Source organism: Podarcis cretensis (assembly GCF_951804945.1).
Source record: "Podarcis cretensis genome assembly, chromosome: 6".
Classification (NCBI taxonomy): Eukaryota; Metazoa; Chordata; class Lepidosauria; order Squamata; family Lacertidae; genus Podarcis; species Podarcis cretensis.
The window spans coordinates 66,300,388-66,314,740 of record NC_137175.1 but is presented as its reverse complement, the minus strand read 5'-3'; positions in this window follow the sequence as shown (position 1 = coordinate 66,314,740).

Sequence of the window (14,353 nt, the reverse complement as noted above, 5' to 3'; positions counted from 1 at the left end):
CTACCTGCTACCTATTCCCACCTTTCTAAGGAAAAGGAGAGAGCGTAGCAGGCAAGAACGTCTGGTATTATGCTTTTTGTGAATTAAAGCCAAATACCTAGGGAAGTCCTTTGAAGATTTCCCAAGCAGTTGACTTTACCGGATCAAAAATGAATGGTGTGCTTTGGTACTTTTCCTGCACTACTGAATGCTGAACTTCATTAGACTTCTAACCTAACAACTGAAGCACATACTTATGGCATGAATTTCTTTGCTGTATCCATTTCCAGATTTTCATGTACACAACAATCCCTCAAAATGAAAAAACATTTCCAAGTCATTTGGTAAGTAACTCACACAGTCAGATTTTTGCGTGTGCACACACACACACAAATTAAAAATAAACTAAAATTCATCTGCAGGCAAGATCTATGCATCCTCCTAGAATGCAGTTGTAAGGATTTAGATTCTCATATTTGCTGCAAGGCACAAAATGGTTTAACCACAAAATGATTGATAGCTGTAGTTAAACAGAACATTAGCCTAATGACGTATGAAACTGTAGCACAGTTGTTAACTTATGTTGAAGCTGATTTCTTACAGAGGAGATGATGTCACTTTGTATGGAGTCTGCAGTGGTTCAGTAGTTTCACTGTGAATGTGTCCTTTTGGCTTGGTATTCTCATAAGAGGTACTTGTCAAATGCATCTCATGCAATTGCTCATTACCCACTGATGTCAACCCCAGCCTCATCTTAACTTTGCAGACTAGCTCATGATGCAAGTGCAGTGCTTGAAAAGGATGAAAACTATCCGTTACTAAAGCAACTTATTTTCTGAATTCTAAATTCAGGGGGCACATTATAGCTGGAGATGAATAACAAAGAGTCTGTTATAGTGTGATTATCTTTGTTTTTATTTGCAACAGACTAACATGGACGCAGGTGGCGCTGTGGGTTAAAGCCTCAGCGCCTAGGACTTGCCGATCGAAAGGTCGGCGGTTCGAATCCCTGCGGCGGGGTGCGCTCCCGCTGCTCGGTCCCAGCGCCTGCCAACCTAGCAGTTCGAAAGCACCTCCGGGTGCAAGTAGATAAATAGGGACCGCTTACCAGCGGGAAGGTAAACGGCGTTTCCGTGTGCGGCTCTGGCTCGCCAGAGCAGCGATGTCACGCTGGCCACGTGACCCGGAAGTGTCTCTGGACAGCGCTGGCCCCTGGCCTCTTAAGTGAGATGGGCGCACAACCCCAGAGTCTGTCAAGACTGGCCCGTATGGGCAGGGGTACCTTTACCTTTACTTTTTAACATGGCTACATCACTTGAATTTGTCGCTTTGAGATTTGTGAGTAATTCAAGAAGTAATAAGATGGAGGAACAGGAGAAATTGGAGCAAGGAATGATGGATATGCCCAACCTTTGGTTACACATATACAATGGAAACATGTGGCCATGGGCATATTCAGTTTAAGAGTGGGCTGAAAATGCTGTCCCCAGTTCACCATCCTATTTGTAGATGGCAATTTGGGGGTTCTGTTTCAGGGATAAAGATATCACTCCATTCTTCATGTTTTTTTGTTTCAGGGCTTTTGCTAATGTGCCCCTCCACTCCCTCAAATTTGGCTGAAATCCCAAAGCAAGACAAAAAGATACCTGCCCCAATTTGCATTCAGGAACAGTACAAACTTTCAAGTCAGCCACTGATAATTTTGCACTCACATCAGCCCCAGTGAGCATGGCCAATGGTTAAATGATGAGAGTAGTTGTAGCTCAAGATATTTAGAAGGTGGTTCAAAAGCACGTCAAAGTGCAAGTAGATAAATAGGTACCACTCCAACAGGAAGGTAAACGGGGTTTCCATGCGCTGCTCTGGTTCGCCAGAAGTGGCTTAGTTATGCTGGCCACATGACCTGGAAGCTGCACGCCGGCTCCCTCGGCCAATAAAGCGAGATGAGTGCCACAACCCCAGAGTCAGCCACGACTGGACCTAATGGTCAGGGGTCCCTTTACCTTTACCTAGGTTGAGGAAAGCTGATCTAGATGCTAAGGAAAGAGATGAGCACTCTCATTAGCCAGGCACACATTGCAAACTTCATAATAATAGATAGCACAGAATGAGAAAAAGGAAGAAAATAGAATGGTTGGGTGGGGTGAGATATGGAGAAGTGCATACCATGTCAAAATCAAATATATTTTCAGACATTTTACTGAGCTTTGTTCTTCCATGGTGACACAGTAAAACAACTTTTTGAAACCCCAAGTTAAAGATCAATCATATGCTTGATCAGAGATTCCTTGGGTGGGGGGGAACCACTCAAATAGTTTTACATCAGTCAAACTCCTATGAAAAACAAGACAATTAGATCTATTTTATCAGTGTTTTTTTGTGTTTCTGTTTGCAGATAAATGTGTTTATCATGAAGTTACAGTTTCACAAAAAGTGTCTTTCCAAGGGAGTCATAGAATTTCTACAGTGTCCTGGGACTATTTATTTGCATATGCACAAATCATTTCTTATATATGTAAAACACATTGTTAAACGCATTCTAAAATAGAGAGATTTTGTGATAACCTGTGTGCATAGCAGGATAACACTAGGAAGGTATGGGGTTGTTGATGGTTGCCTGATAACTAAGCTTCTTGTATTCTGTAAACAGAAGCACGAACCTTTCATTTGGAACTGGTGCAAAAGACCCATTTCAAGTGTAAAAATCGTGCCAATATTTCTATAGTCTTTTTTTAACGAACTTTATGCAGTTAGAATATGACAGCACTCCAAAGACCTTTGCTTAGTTTTCGTTAGGAAAATAAACCAATCCCATGGTTAAAAGCTTGAGGAGCAGATTTTCATGTCAAAAAATAAGCTAGAAAGAAGGGAGACTGTTCTGAGGGAATTAGTATCACTCTGCCATGGTCTTCTGTATATGGGGATAACTTGTTGCAGTTGTCATTTTAATTTTAGGATTAGGACAGGCATAGGCAAACCTGGCCCTCCAGATGTTTTGGGACTACAACTCCCACCATCCCTGACCACTGGTCCTGTCAGCCAGGGATGATGGAAGTTGTAGTCCCAAAACATCTGGAGGGCTGATTTTGCCTATGTCTGGATTAGGATGTTCACCTCCAGCAATTGGCATGAAGCTAACTATCTTTTTTCAGGAGAAAGGCAACAGCTCAGCTGTGGGGCATCTGATTTAAATGGGTTCAATCTCTGGCATCTCCAGGTAGGCCTAGAAGAGAACCCTGGAGAGTCACTGCCAGTCAGGGCAGACCTAGATGGGCCAAAGGTCTGACTCAGTATAAGGCAGCTATGTTCCTAATATATTTCCAGGGTTTGTTTGTTTGTTTACAATGAAGACAACTCGGGGTTCCCCACGGCCTCCAAGACCCTTTCACTCTATCTCTTGAACCAATAAAATCCAAGGTCCTTTGTTGCTGAATCCTAAAGTGACAGTTACTGGCACAGGCATATGGGAGAATTATGGAAGGAAGGGGAGGAAAAGAAAGTAGGGCTGGAACAAAGCTATACATGTGGTCTAGAAAGAGAAATAGCTTGCATGTACCACTTGCATGTGGGAAGTGGAGGAAGGCAACTAAGGAGCATAGGGGATTTTTGAAATTTTTACTAACTGTGGCTTCTACTGTTACTGCAAAATTGTCGCCTGGCAACCCACAGGGGGCAAACAGGGCCAAGAAGCAGTGGGTGAGTGGGGCTAAATGTTACATATTTATTTGAACTAATCAGCCAATTATTTGGCTGCTGGCTTCCAGTGTTAATTGCTTTCTCTACAAAATGTTCCAAAATACATAAACAACGAGAAATCTGTAGCCAAAGAGGAATGGTTGGTTCAAAGCAGCAACGACCGCAGAAGCCAACAGTTGACAGAATCCGCTGCTAGGCTGAGGTTCTGCACACCTAACCTTACTTGAGAGGCCTTTATCCCAGCCAAAGTAGCAACATTCTTTTCCCTCACACAAGCTGGACTACAAACTGCTTTTTCCCTCTGAGCAACTGAACATTCTGAGGTGTCCCATCACCTCACCCAATCAGCATCAGAGGTTTCAGTGCCCTAATCACAAGCCAATATAGATACCTTTTCTATTCATGGCTGGGTATGTGACCTTAGGCTCAACTGCTACACTGGAAGGAAACAAATCTATGAGCACCCTTTTAAAATAAGAACTCAACAGTTCCACTTGTATTACTGATTTCCCCTAGACAGTTCAATTCATTAACAATGAAGTTTAAGCTAAAGCAGAAGTCATTCTTGACACCTACATTATAAAACCTCCTGCATCACAGAAACCAGCATACTCCCTGGCTGACTAATTTTGGAGGCCAAGGCTATGTTCAGGAATATTTTATTGGCTATGGCTCCTGCACTCAGTGAGAATACTGGGACACAACCCAAAAACTCCTCGTAAATTCAGACGCTTCCATGCTTCAGTTCACCAAACTTCACTCCCAGCGACATTTGTTCTCTCCCGACAATATGCAGTCTCATCAGCTAAAATTGAAAATCCTACTGATGCATTTGCTGCTTCCACAATATAATTTTCTCAGCATTTGACCACAGATTCCAGCCAATTCATTCTGGGCCTGAAATGACATGTTAAGATGCCCCAGTTAGAATGCTTCTCAGTTCCCCTTCCTCAAGCTTTTCCCACTCCAGCAATGCAAAGTTCATTTTTTAAAATTCATGCAGAGATGTATAAATTCTTTCTTATCAAGGCATGCTGCCCTTGCAAAGTGCTTTTAAAACACACAACCCCGCCTCCCCACCTCCAGCAACAGATTCCCCACTAGGCCATGAGGCTTACAGGGTGACCTTGGGCCAATCACTGCCTCTTGGCCTAAACTACCTCACAGGTTTGTTCTGGGGAAATAACTGAGGAGGGGAGGATAACATACAGCCCCCTGAGCAACTTGGAGAACATGGTAGGATATAAATGCAATGAATGAATGAATGAATGAATAGAACCAGCATTTTTCCCCCAATAAATCAACACATTAATTGAAAAACACCAGCAGTAAAAATTCTTCAAGCACAGCACAATATCTCTGAATTGCAGAACGGGATAAAGACATCTTCAGGGTTTTAAAACCAGCAGTGATGGAGTCACTACTGAAATGGACCTGTTCCTGAAACCAGCTCTTATAATAATGATTTTATTATATGTGCCCCGCCCATCTGAGTGGGTTGCCCCAGCCACTCTTGTGAGTGGTCACTGAGTCAAGCTTAATTTACTAATCTTAACACATTGGCAAGACCATACAGGTGTACTCTGTCCTTCACATAATCTGGTCATAAACTCCTTACCTATTTCTTGGGTTAGCAGCCAAGCAGATTCACAGTGTGCATGTGCATGTCTATTCAGAAGAAAAATCTCAGTAAATTCTATAGGACTTACTCCCAAGCAAGTGGATATAGGACTGCAGCTTTAAGCACCAATCCTAAACATGTTTACTACTGAGAGAGCAGCACTGAACATTGTGAGACATATTGTATACAGCTGCACTGAAAGGCAACAATCCCATGCACACTTACTTTGAACTAAGCTGGACTTCTGAGTAAACATAAACAGCAGTGTCTGATCACATTCCCTGATAGGATTTAGAGTGCCAGTCAGTTGAAGGAATGTTAGAATGATATTGGATAGAAATTAAGCGGTTTTCAGCTGTAATGTATAAAAGAGATGGAAAATAAGGTTTTGAAATAATTAAAAGAATCAGTGGTGAGGATTTGCTAAACAAACAAATTGAATTAGAATATAAGAAAGGGAGGTATGAGGAGGTCTGGAAAATAAGTTAAATGAAAATAAGTAAATGGAAACTATATGTGTTTTTAAATTGTTTTTATTTTTCGTATTTTTGTACTTTTGTATTTTTGTTTTTCTTTTCTTTTTGTTTTACAATGTATTATCTTTGAAAACCTTAATAAATATCTTATAAAAAAAAATAGAGTGCCAGTCAGTTGAATCACTGTAGCAGCTTTCTAAAGCTGCATGGAATAATTGCTTCTCTTCAAGGAAAAAAAAAACCATTTTTATTTTGTCACTCCCATTTTGCATCGTTTTCTAAATTGAAAATTCTCACATCCACATTTTTCCAAATTCAAATGTGTTTATATATAGACTTTTCAGCAGGGTTCAAAATGAGATTTCACAAATTGTCAAATATTAAATGCTGTTGAATGCAATCTATCAAATGTTTACGGTGTTACATAATACTGCATGGGAACCTTTAAATCTGTAGCAGACAGTGGGATGGGAGAGATGGCCATTGAATACTATCTATCATTTTTTTCAGGTATTGCATAATATTGCATGGAAACCATTAAATTAGTAGCGTGGAGTGGAGTGGGGCAGAGGCTGTTACCTAACCTCCCAGCAGGTGAGTTACTGCTGCTAATCGGGAAGGACGGAATGGCAGTGATATTGGTGTAGTGAAAACTCAATGGCAAAGCAAATCTGGTGTTCGGGGGGGGGGGGCGGGTTGCTGCATTTTTCACCACCTCACCCCCAATCCTGGCAATCAGCAGTGACTTGCCCGTTGGGAAATCAGGTAACATTTGCCTCTGTTGCACCATGCTGCCTGCTACAATATTCTATTCTTTGGCCAGCTTTGCCGTTCTTCCACTTTATTTCCTTCCCTTCTTTCTTCCTCGCTCAGTGGGACCTAATTTTCTGTTATCTCCTGCTAAAATAGAAGAAGAATTAAGTACTATCTGGGTCTGGATGAGACCCAGGAGAGCCCCTGCCACCTGGAATAGACCATCGTAGGCTAGATGGATAATCTTACCTCGTGCTGCATCCAGACAGCCCTTCCCCTATATTTTCCTATTATGGCTTATATATCAACTATTGTAGAGTAGCCTGACAGGTGTTGGCAGCCACTGCCAGTTCCAAGCTAGCTGTTTTAGATCTGCTACTAGACTGGCAGTGACCTAGCCACTAACACACCCAAATCTGCCACTTGAAATGCAGTGGTGGATGGTTAAGGTGACATAATGGTACTCCTCTTACCTTCTGATAACTGAGTCCCCTGCTGAGAAGTGAGATGGTGGAGAGGTCAGCATGGTGCAAATGCACTGATAAAGCTGATATGGTGTTCCTGATGGTGTGTTTGCACCATTCTGACCTACATTCCACCACCACCTCCCCGGAGTAGTGGCTCAGCTGTTGGGAAGTCAATTTCACCCAGCCACTCCACCACTTCATCTGCTGTGGTTGAAATGGCTGCTTGCTTATATCATGGCCAGGGCAGCCATGGTTGAAATGTGTTTGAAAGGTATTATTTTAAAGCAAGCATGTATGTAGCCAAAAATGTGACCATAAAAAGTTCGTGACAGACTGTGTGATCAGCTATGATCAAAACGATGCTAGCAGGCTTAACACAGTTCAGGAGGTCAGAAGAAATGACTTCCTTTGAACATTTGGTCGTATAAAGCAAACAGACAGGAGCACAGACTCTGCAGATATCTAATAAGGTCGAAGGAAACTGAAGAGCAATGGAATTGCTAACAATTTAAAAATGAGTTAATGCATCATTTTCCTAGAAATGAATTAATACATATTTCTTTAAATTGAATCAAAAGACAGGAAGCCAATCAGAGAGAGGCCATTTAAGGAACATAGGAGCACTAATAGACAGCAGATAAATTATGAAGAAACTAAATTCATTTCCTGCATCTACCTTTGCTTCAGAAAACGCTTGTTTTCTGAGCCTTTTTTTTAAAAAAAACCACCTGAAAAATAAGCGTGCTCTTTTGTAGTTCTCGCTTCATGGGATACTTTTTTAAAGATAACTTTCAAAGGACAGCTTTTCACAGACAGAACACTAATTTGAAAAGCTCCAGTTTGCAAGATGCCTTATGGGGTGGGGTCGGGGGCTTTTTTTTTTAATTAGAGAATTCATTGATTCTTTAAAAAAAATATATCCAAGTGTTTTTATGGTGCTGTTTGACAGCACTGTCTCTGGCCCTCCAAGATGATCTGCCTTCAGCAACCTTCCTACCATCTCAAAAACTGTTATCAAGTTTCTCCCTCCCAGTTCAATCTCCAAAGCACAGTTCATTTCAATAGGGCTTGTACAGGAGCGGGACTTGGTGGATTGTGTTCTTAATCTTCTTTTCTCTGAGCCAGACATGCCCACTTCCTTCAGTCCCTCTTATATGCCTTGTATTGTAAACCCTTGCTAAACCCTTTATCATCTATGTTATTGTGCTCTGAATCTTCTTCGCCATAATCCCCAGATCCTTCTCAGCAATGCAACTTCCTTGTCATTTATGCCTGGGTTTTTGGGGTTTCTTTTTTTGTGTGTGTGTATTTGTGTATTTGGATTTTCTGAACTATGTGTGTAAATTTAATGCTGAGAGTTCACTGGAAAATAGGTGTACCTTGAAGCCAACCATCTGATTCATGATGCTGCTATAGTTTGTTAAAACTGTACTACATTCCGATGCTAATCCACTCCGCTGTTAGGATGTTAGGGGCCAAGAGCATAAACAAACAAAACCACAAATATTTTACTATATATGTGTGTGCTAGCAGAAGGGGCATGCATAGCAGCAAAGTAATCAGCTGTAGCTGAATATTAGATGGAATTTGATTGAGGAGGAATGAATATTTTAAGTTTTAAAATAAAAGATTAGAAGGGCTTTCTCCATAGCAGCTTGTAATGGACAGTGGAGTGGGGCAGAGGCACTCCACTGACCTCCTGGCAGAAGAGTCTCTGTTGCTTACTGGGACAGAGTGGCACAGGCAAGGCAGCGGGAAGGTCAGTGCTCTGCAAACACACCAGCTGGGCCAATATGGTGCTCCTGCTGGTGCATTTGAACCACACTGACCTCCCTGCCACCTTGTCTCTCCCTCTCCCTCTGGGTAAGCAGCAGTGACTCCACTGCTGGCTGTTCAACTGAGCACCACCATTCCACCCTGCTATCTACTGCTGCTGGGAGCCCTTAAATCGTGGAACTCCTTCTCCACAGAGATGTATCTAAGCATCTTCACTGTACAGCTTCCATCGTGTGCTGAAGCTGCACCTCTTACCCTGGTCTCTGACAGTTAAAATATTTTGCTTTGTGTGGCCCTGTTTCTTCTTCTTTTTGAATCTACATTATTCTATATTTGTTTGGATTTTTTTATTAATTTACTTGGAGTTTTTTTTTAAATAATAATAATAACTGTTTGTTTTTATAGCTGTATGTTGTACAGTTGTTACTCACCCTGAGACTTTGTGGGTACTAAAATATACTAAAATCTGGATTTTTATTGCTAAAATATATCTTCAGAAAACAATGTGGGTGTTTCTAGAAAAATACTGTCACATGTGTTTTACTGGGGAGGATAATTCTACAACATCCAAGTGCATGAACTCCCAGTATTTGGTTTTTAATATGCTTTTAGCTTTCCGTAGCAGAAACGGACAAATTAAACATGGTGGCTGCTTGAACTCATAATAGCACTTTGCTTATAAAAAGGTACAGAGACTCAACACTTCTCCCTTATTAAAGTTAGAAAATATCATTAATAATCTCCTGCTTTTGCTCTCCTGCACCATCCATCCTATCAACCAAGCACAAAACCTTAGCTTTATCTTTGGTTCCCCCTCCTTTCCTTCACACCTCACATTCAATTTGTCACTGATTCACATTGTTGCTCCTAATGCAATATTTCAAAAACCTGCCCCTTCCTTTCTATTCCCTTTGCTAACACTTTGGTTCGTGTTTTGGTTGTGTCCTCCTTTTATTACTGCAACATTTTTCTCCCTGCCCCTCAAGTTTTCAGTGCAATTTTCTCACCTTTGTATACAACCAAAGTCATTCACCACTTTTCCTATTTACACCATGTGATCAGATGCTCTCCTCAAACTCCTACACTGGCTTCTCATGTTCTCCCGCCTTAAGCACAAACTCTGTTTCCTTGTTCTTATTGTGGTTGAGGTTAAAAGCTGAGCCACATGATATACACCTTTTAAAACTTGCCATGTTTTTGAAGTGTCTACCAGACTTATCAGCCTTTGTCTCTGGCTGCATGCACATTTAAAGTACACACTCACACTCCAAGAAAGCTGAAAAATATAATTTACCCCTGACAGAGATAGTTCGCAGCATCCTTAACAAACTACAGTTCCCAGGACTTTTTGACAGGAAATGTGCTTTATATGCATGGTATGTACAGAGCCTTATCTAAATCAAGTTACATTAAACTAATACTGCTTCCTTTTGAGTAGAAATACACTGGATTGCACTGTTAGCTCTCTTTCCTCTTATAAATACATTTCCAGTCTATGCATTCAAAAATATTGGAAGGCAGATACCAAAACAGTCATTTAAAAATGATATTATGTGCTAGCGATATGGAGCAAATTAAAGATTTAACACACTGCCTTCAGGTTTGTAGTTTGTGTACCAGAGGGGGAAATTTTATGATGGATGCCTATCATGAAATAATGATAGTGTTGGAAAATGAATCAAATACTAATAATCCCAGAGCTAATCTTTTTTGTGCAGTTTTAGAAGTGAGGTCCTACATAAATCAAACTAAGGGCATAGCTTAGTCATTGTTGCCTTAGCTTAGCAAGTGCCTTTATATTGAAGGCAAAAATCGGAATGCCACCAACCAGGATGCCATCTTCCCATTTTTTCTCATGAGAGGACAGCAGCCATTTTGGGTCCTGTCATCTTGTGTGATTTTTCATCATGATTTTCCCCTGAAAAAACACTTCCCCCGTGCACTAATCTCCAGGAGGCATTGTTTGGTCGAATCAAGTATACATTTCTAGGGTTAACACTAAATACATTACTTCTGGTAAATGAGCCATCATGGCCACTAGAGGGCAATGAAAAATTGTATCCCAGGCTTTTTAGACTTGTCTACCCATGTACTGGGATGCGGGTGGCACTGTGGGTTAAACCACAGAGCCTAGGACTTGCCGATCAGAAGGTCAGCAGTTCGAATCCCCGTGACGGGGTGAGCTCTCATTCTTCAGTCTCTCCTCCTGCCAACCTAGCAGTTTGAAAGCACGTCAAAGTGCAAGTAGATAAATAGGTACCGCTCTGGCAGGAAGGTAAACAGCGTTTCCGTGCACTGCTCTGGTTTGCCAGAAGTCATGCTGGCCACATGACCCAGAAGCTGTATGCCGGCTCCCTCAGCCAGTAAAGCAAGATGAGCACCGCAACCCCAGAGTCGGCCACGACTGGACCTGATGGTCAGGGGTCCCTTTACCTTTACCTTTACCTCCAAACATTCAATATTCAGAAGTGTGCTTTGAAACCCAAACTGTACTGCTCTATTTCAACCTGACTCTTATCTGGTATTATACAATATCATGGAACAGAAAAGTCTAACAGTGCTTGTACACCTAGGCACAAATACAGTGGTGCCTCGCAAGACGAAAAGAATCCGTTCCGTGATTCTCTTCGTCTAGCGGTTTTTTCGTCTTGCGAAGCAAGCCCATTGACGGCTTAGCGGATTAGCGCTATTAGCGGTTTAGCGGCTTTTAGCGGCTTTTAGTGGCTTATCAGCTTAGAAAAAGGGGGGAGGGGGAAAAAGTCGGAAAAACTTGCAAGACATTTCGTCTTGCGAAGCAAGCCCATAGGGAAATTTGTTTTGCGAAGCGCCTCCAAAACGGAAAACCCTTCCGTCTAGCGGGTTTTTCGTCTTGCGAGGCATTCGTCTTGAGGGGCACCACTGTATATTGAAGGCCCAAAGCATTTAGAGTCACTTTGTTTCTTCTTTATCCTGCTACATGTTTGACACTAAACTGCAACTGGTCTCAAGCCAGTGAACAGTTTGCTATTCATTCCAAAATGGGGGGTGGGGGAAGATTTTCCACATGCAAAAGCAAAACCACAAAAACTCTTTGTTCATAGTAGAAATAAGGAAATGAAGTCATGATGACCTTTTTTTCTTTGATCAGTTATAGAAAACTCCAACAATCAGATATAAAAAAGCAATAGTCTCTTTTGTATTGATTCATCTAATCTTGCAGAAGCCAGAGCACATACCCTTTATGATTAATTTTGTTTGGGCATGAAAAGGAAATGCAAAACAAAACTGCTAAGTTTAAGAAAGATAACTTTGTGTGTGTGTCAGTAGCCTAGTGATAAGTGCTGGCTTTCTAACATGCATCCAAGGGCCCAAAATCTAGCTTCAGAAGGTAATGAGGCCAGACCATGTCTGATGCCCCCAAGCTAGCAAATTTCTTGTGTGATAAATAAGTGACAATGATGTTGGACAAGAGCAGGAGATGAGTGCTGCCATTTTAATTTTCCATGTAACACTCAGGAAACTCCAGTAGAGCGTGAGACAACTCTGTTTGAAATCCACACTTCTTTCAGCTTAATTTCCCAAAATATTTGAGCCAATAATATATGCTGATTACATTAAGTATCCATTACTTTAGTGATCATAGGTGGGCTAAATGAAATTTTTCTGCCTGTCTCCTTGCTGCCCCAGCCTTTCACTCATCTGACACCACCGCTTCCCATAGTGTGTCAATCACTCCAAGGATCATACAGAGACTAAATATATGATTTCTGCCTCTTTCCTTGCGGCCCCAGCCATTCACCAATCTGACATCATTACTCTATTTGATCTCACTGTCAGAAACTGCTCCACACCTGAGGCCAGTTGAGTTTCCCTGTTTCATACTCTAACAAAGGACACTGGAAGAGATGGCTCACAGACTGGTCAACAATTCATTTCCATGATCTTTGTCTTGTGTTCTTTCTTTTCAAGTTCAGTTCCCATCCCTTATCTGCATCCCACCTGGTCTGGTTACCTGTTTCTTATTTGTCTATCCTTTATTTTCTCATCCTTAACCTGTTATATCACCTGGCTTGCCCCTGACATTCAGCAGCTTCCAAAGCTTTCTTCCTCTTTTGCATTGCCTGAACTTCGCACCAGTGAATTATCTCATTCCTAGCCTCTTCCTTTCTCTATTTCTTCACCTTCTGTGTCTGCTTTCAGATATCTTGGCTCTTCCATTCTTCTGTTCTCATGGCACTGTAGTCATTGCCACTGTTCTCTCTCCATTTCAATAGCAAATTGCTTTCCGTTTCACATGTCTTAATGGAAAGCTTCTCCTTCGCTCTCCTACAAAGTATAAGGAAAGCTTTTAGCTCAACAGATGGGTTGTAAGAGAGAACTCTGGCAAGGTTCATTGAACATTTGGAAAAGAACGAAAAGGAGAGTGAACACAAGGAATCCGCCCTTCAGAAAGCCAATACAGTGGTGATTTCAGTGATTGATTAGTTATTTATTATGATGGTTTCATGACTGATATTTATTTAACAGAATTTACATACTGCTTGATTGAACTAAAAAATCTAAGTGGTTTTCAAGAAATATTACAATTTGTATATTCTTCCACTCTCTGGCTGCTGTTTTCCATTTTATCTTCTCTATATTTGATAAGAAAAAAGACTATATATTAGCTGGGAAATGCTCAAGAGATGTGAAAAGTGAGCAATCTAACATAAGTTCAAGATCTAATAACCATTCGATTACTGAGCCTATAGGAAAGGAAAGTGGTTTGTGACAACCAGAAAACTTTGTTCCCAGCTTCTGATAACACACTAATAATACCTGTACTGTATGTCTTCTATAAGCTTATCCCATGGGTCTCCCTGTCATGGGCATAGCTAGGATTTTTGTTAGGGGGTCAGGCTTTTGTTAGGGGGTGCAGAACTTCAGATTTGCATTGATTTAGGGAAGTAGCTCCCTCCCTCTGCTGCTCCCCTGCATGTGAGTCTAAAATCTAATCCAGGCTTCCTCAACCTCAGCCCTCCAGATGTTTTTTGCCTACAACTCCCATGATCCCAAGCTAGCAGGACCACTGGTCAGGGATGATGGGAATTGTAGTCTCAAAACATATGGAGGGTCGAGGCTGAAGAAACCTGATCTAACCAGACAGAGATGAAAGAAACAAATACTTGGAACAGTGATGTGCTTGTTGACAAAGCAGGTTGGGGGCAGTAGCTAAGAAAGCATTGGGAAACTATCTGAAAGTCTCTCAAGATAAATTTATGGACTCCTTGGAGGAGGACCAGTATGTGGCATTGCGTTGTGTGAAAGAATGTCATATGCTTAGCTATGGTGTCTATAATGTCCAGAGGTTTCTCCTCATCAGGGTAGCATAACCTTCTACTTTGGGAAGTCAAAGGACAAAATCTTCTGATATTTTTGGGTGACATCAGGTCATTGACAGGTAGGTGTCCCCACTCACTTGTCAAATTTGGCTGTATGGCATATCTTTGCACTAAAAAGGTTATTTACCCTTGCTTTATACCCAGAGTATTCATTTACTTTATAATTTATTCTGCATTTCCAACAATGCTAAAAGTCAGAACTGTGTATACTAGAAAAATAGAGAC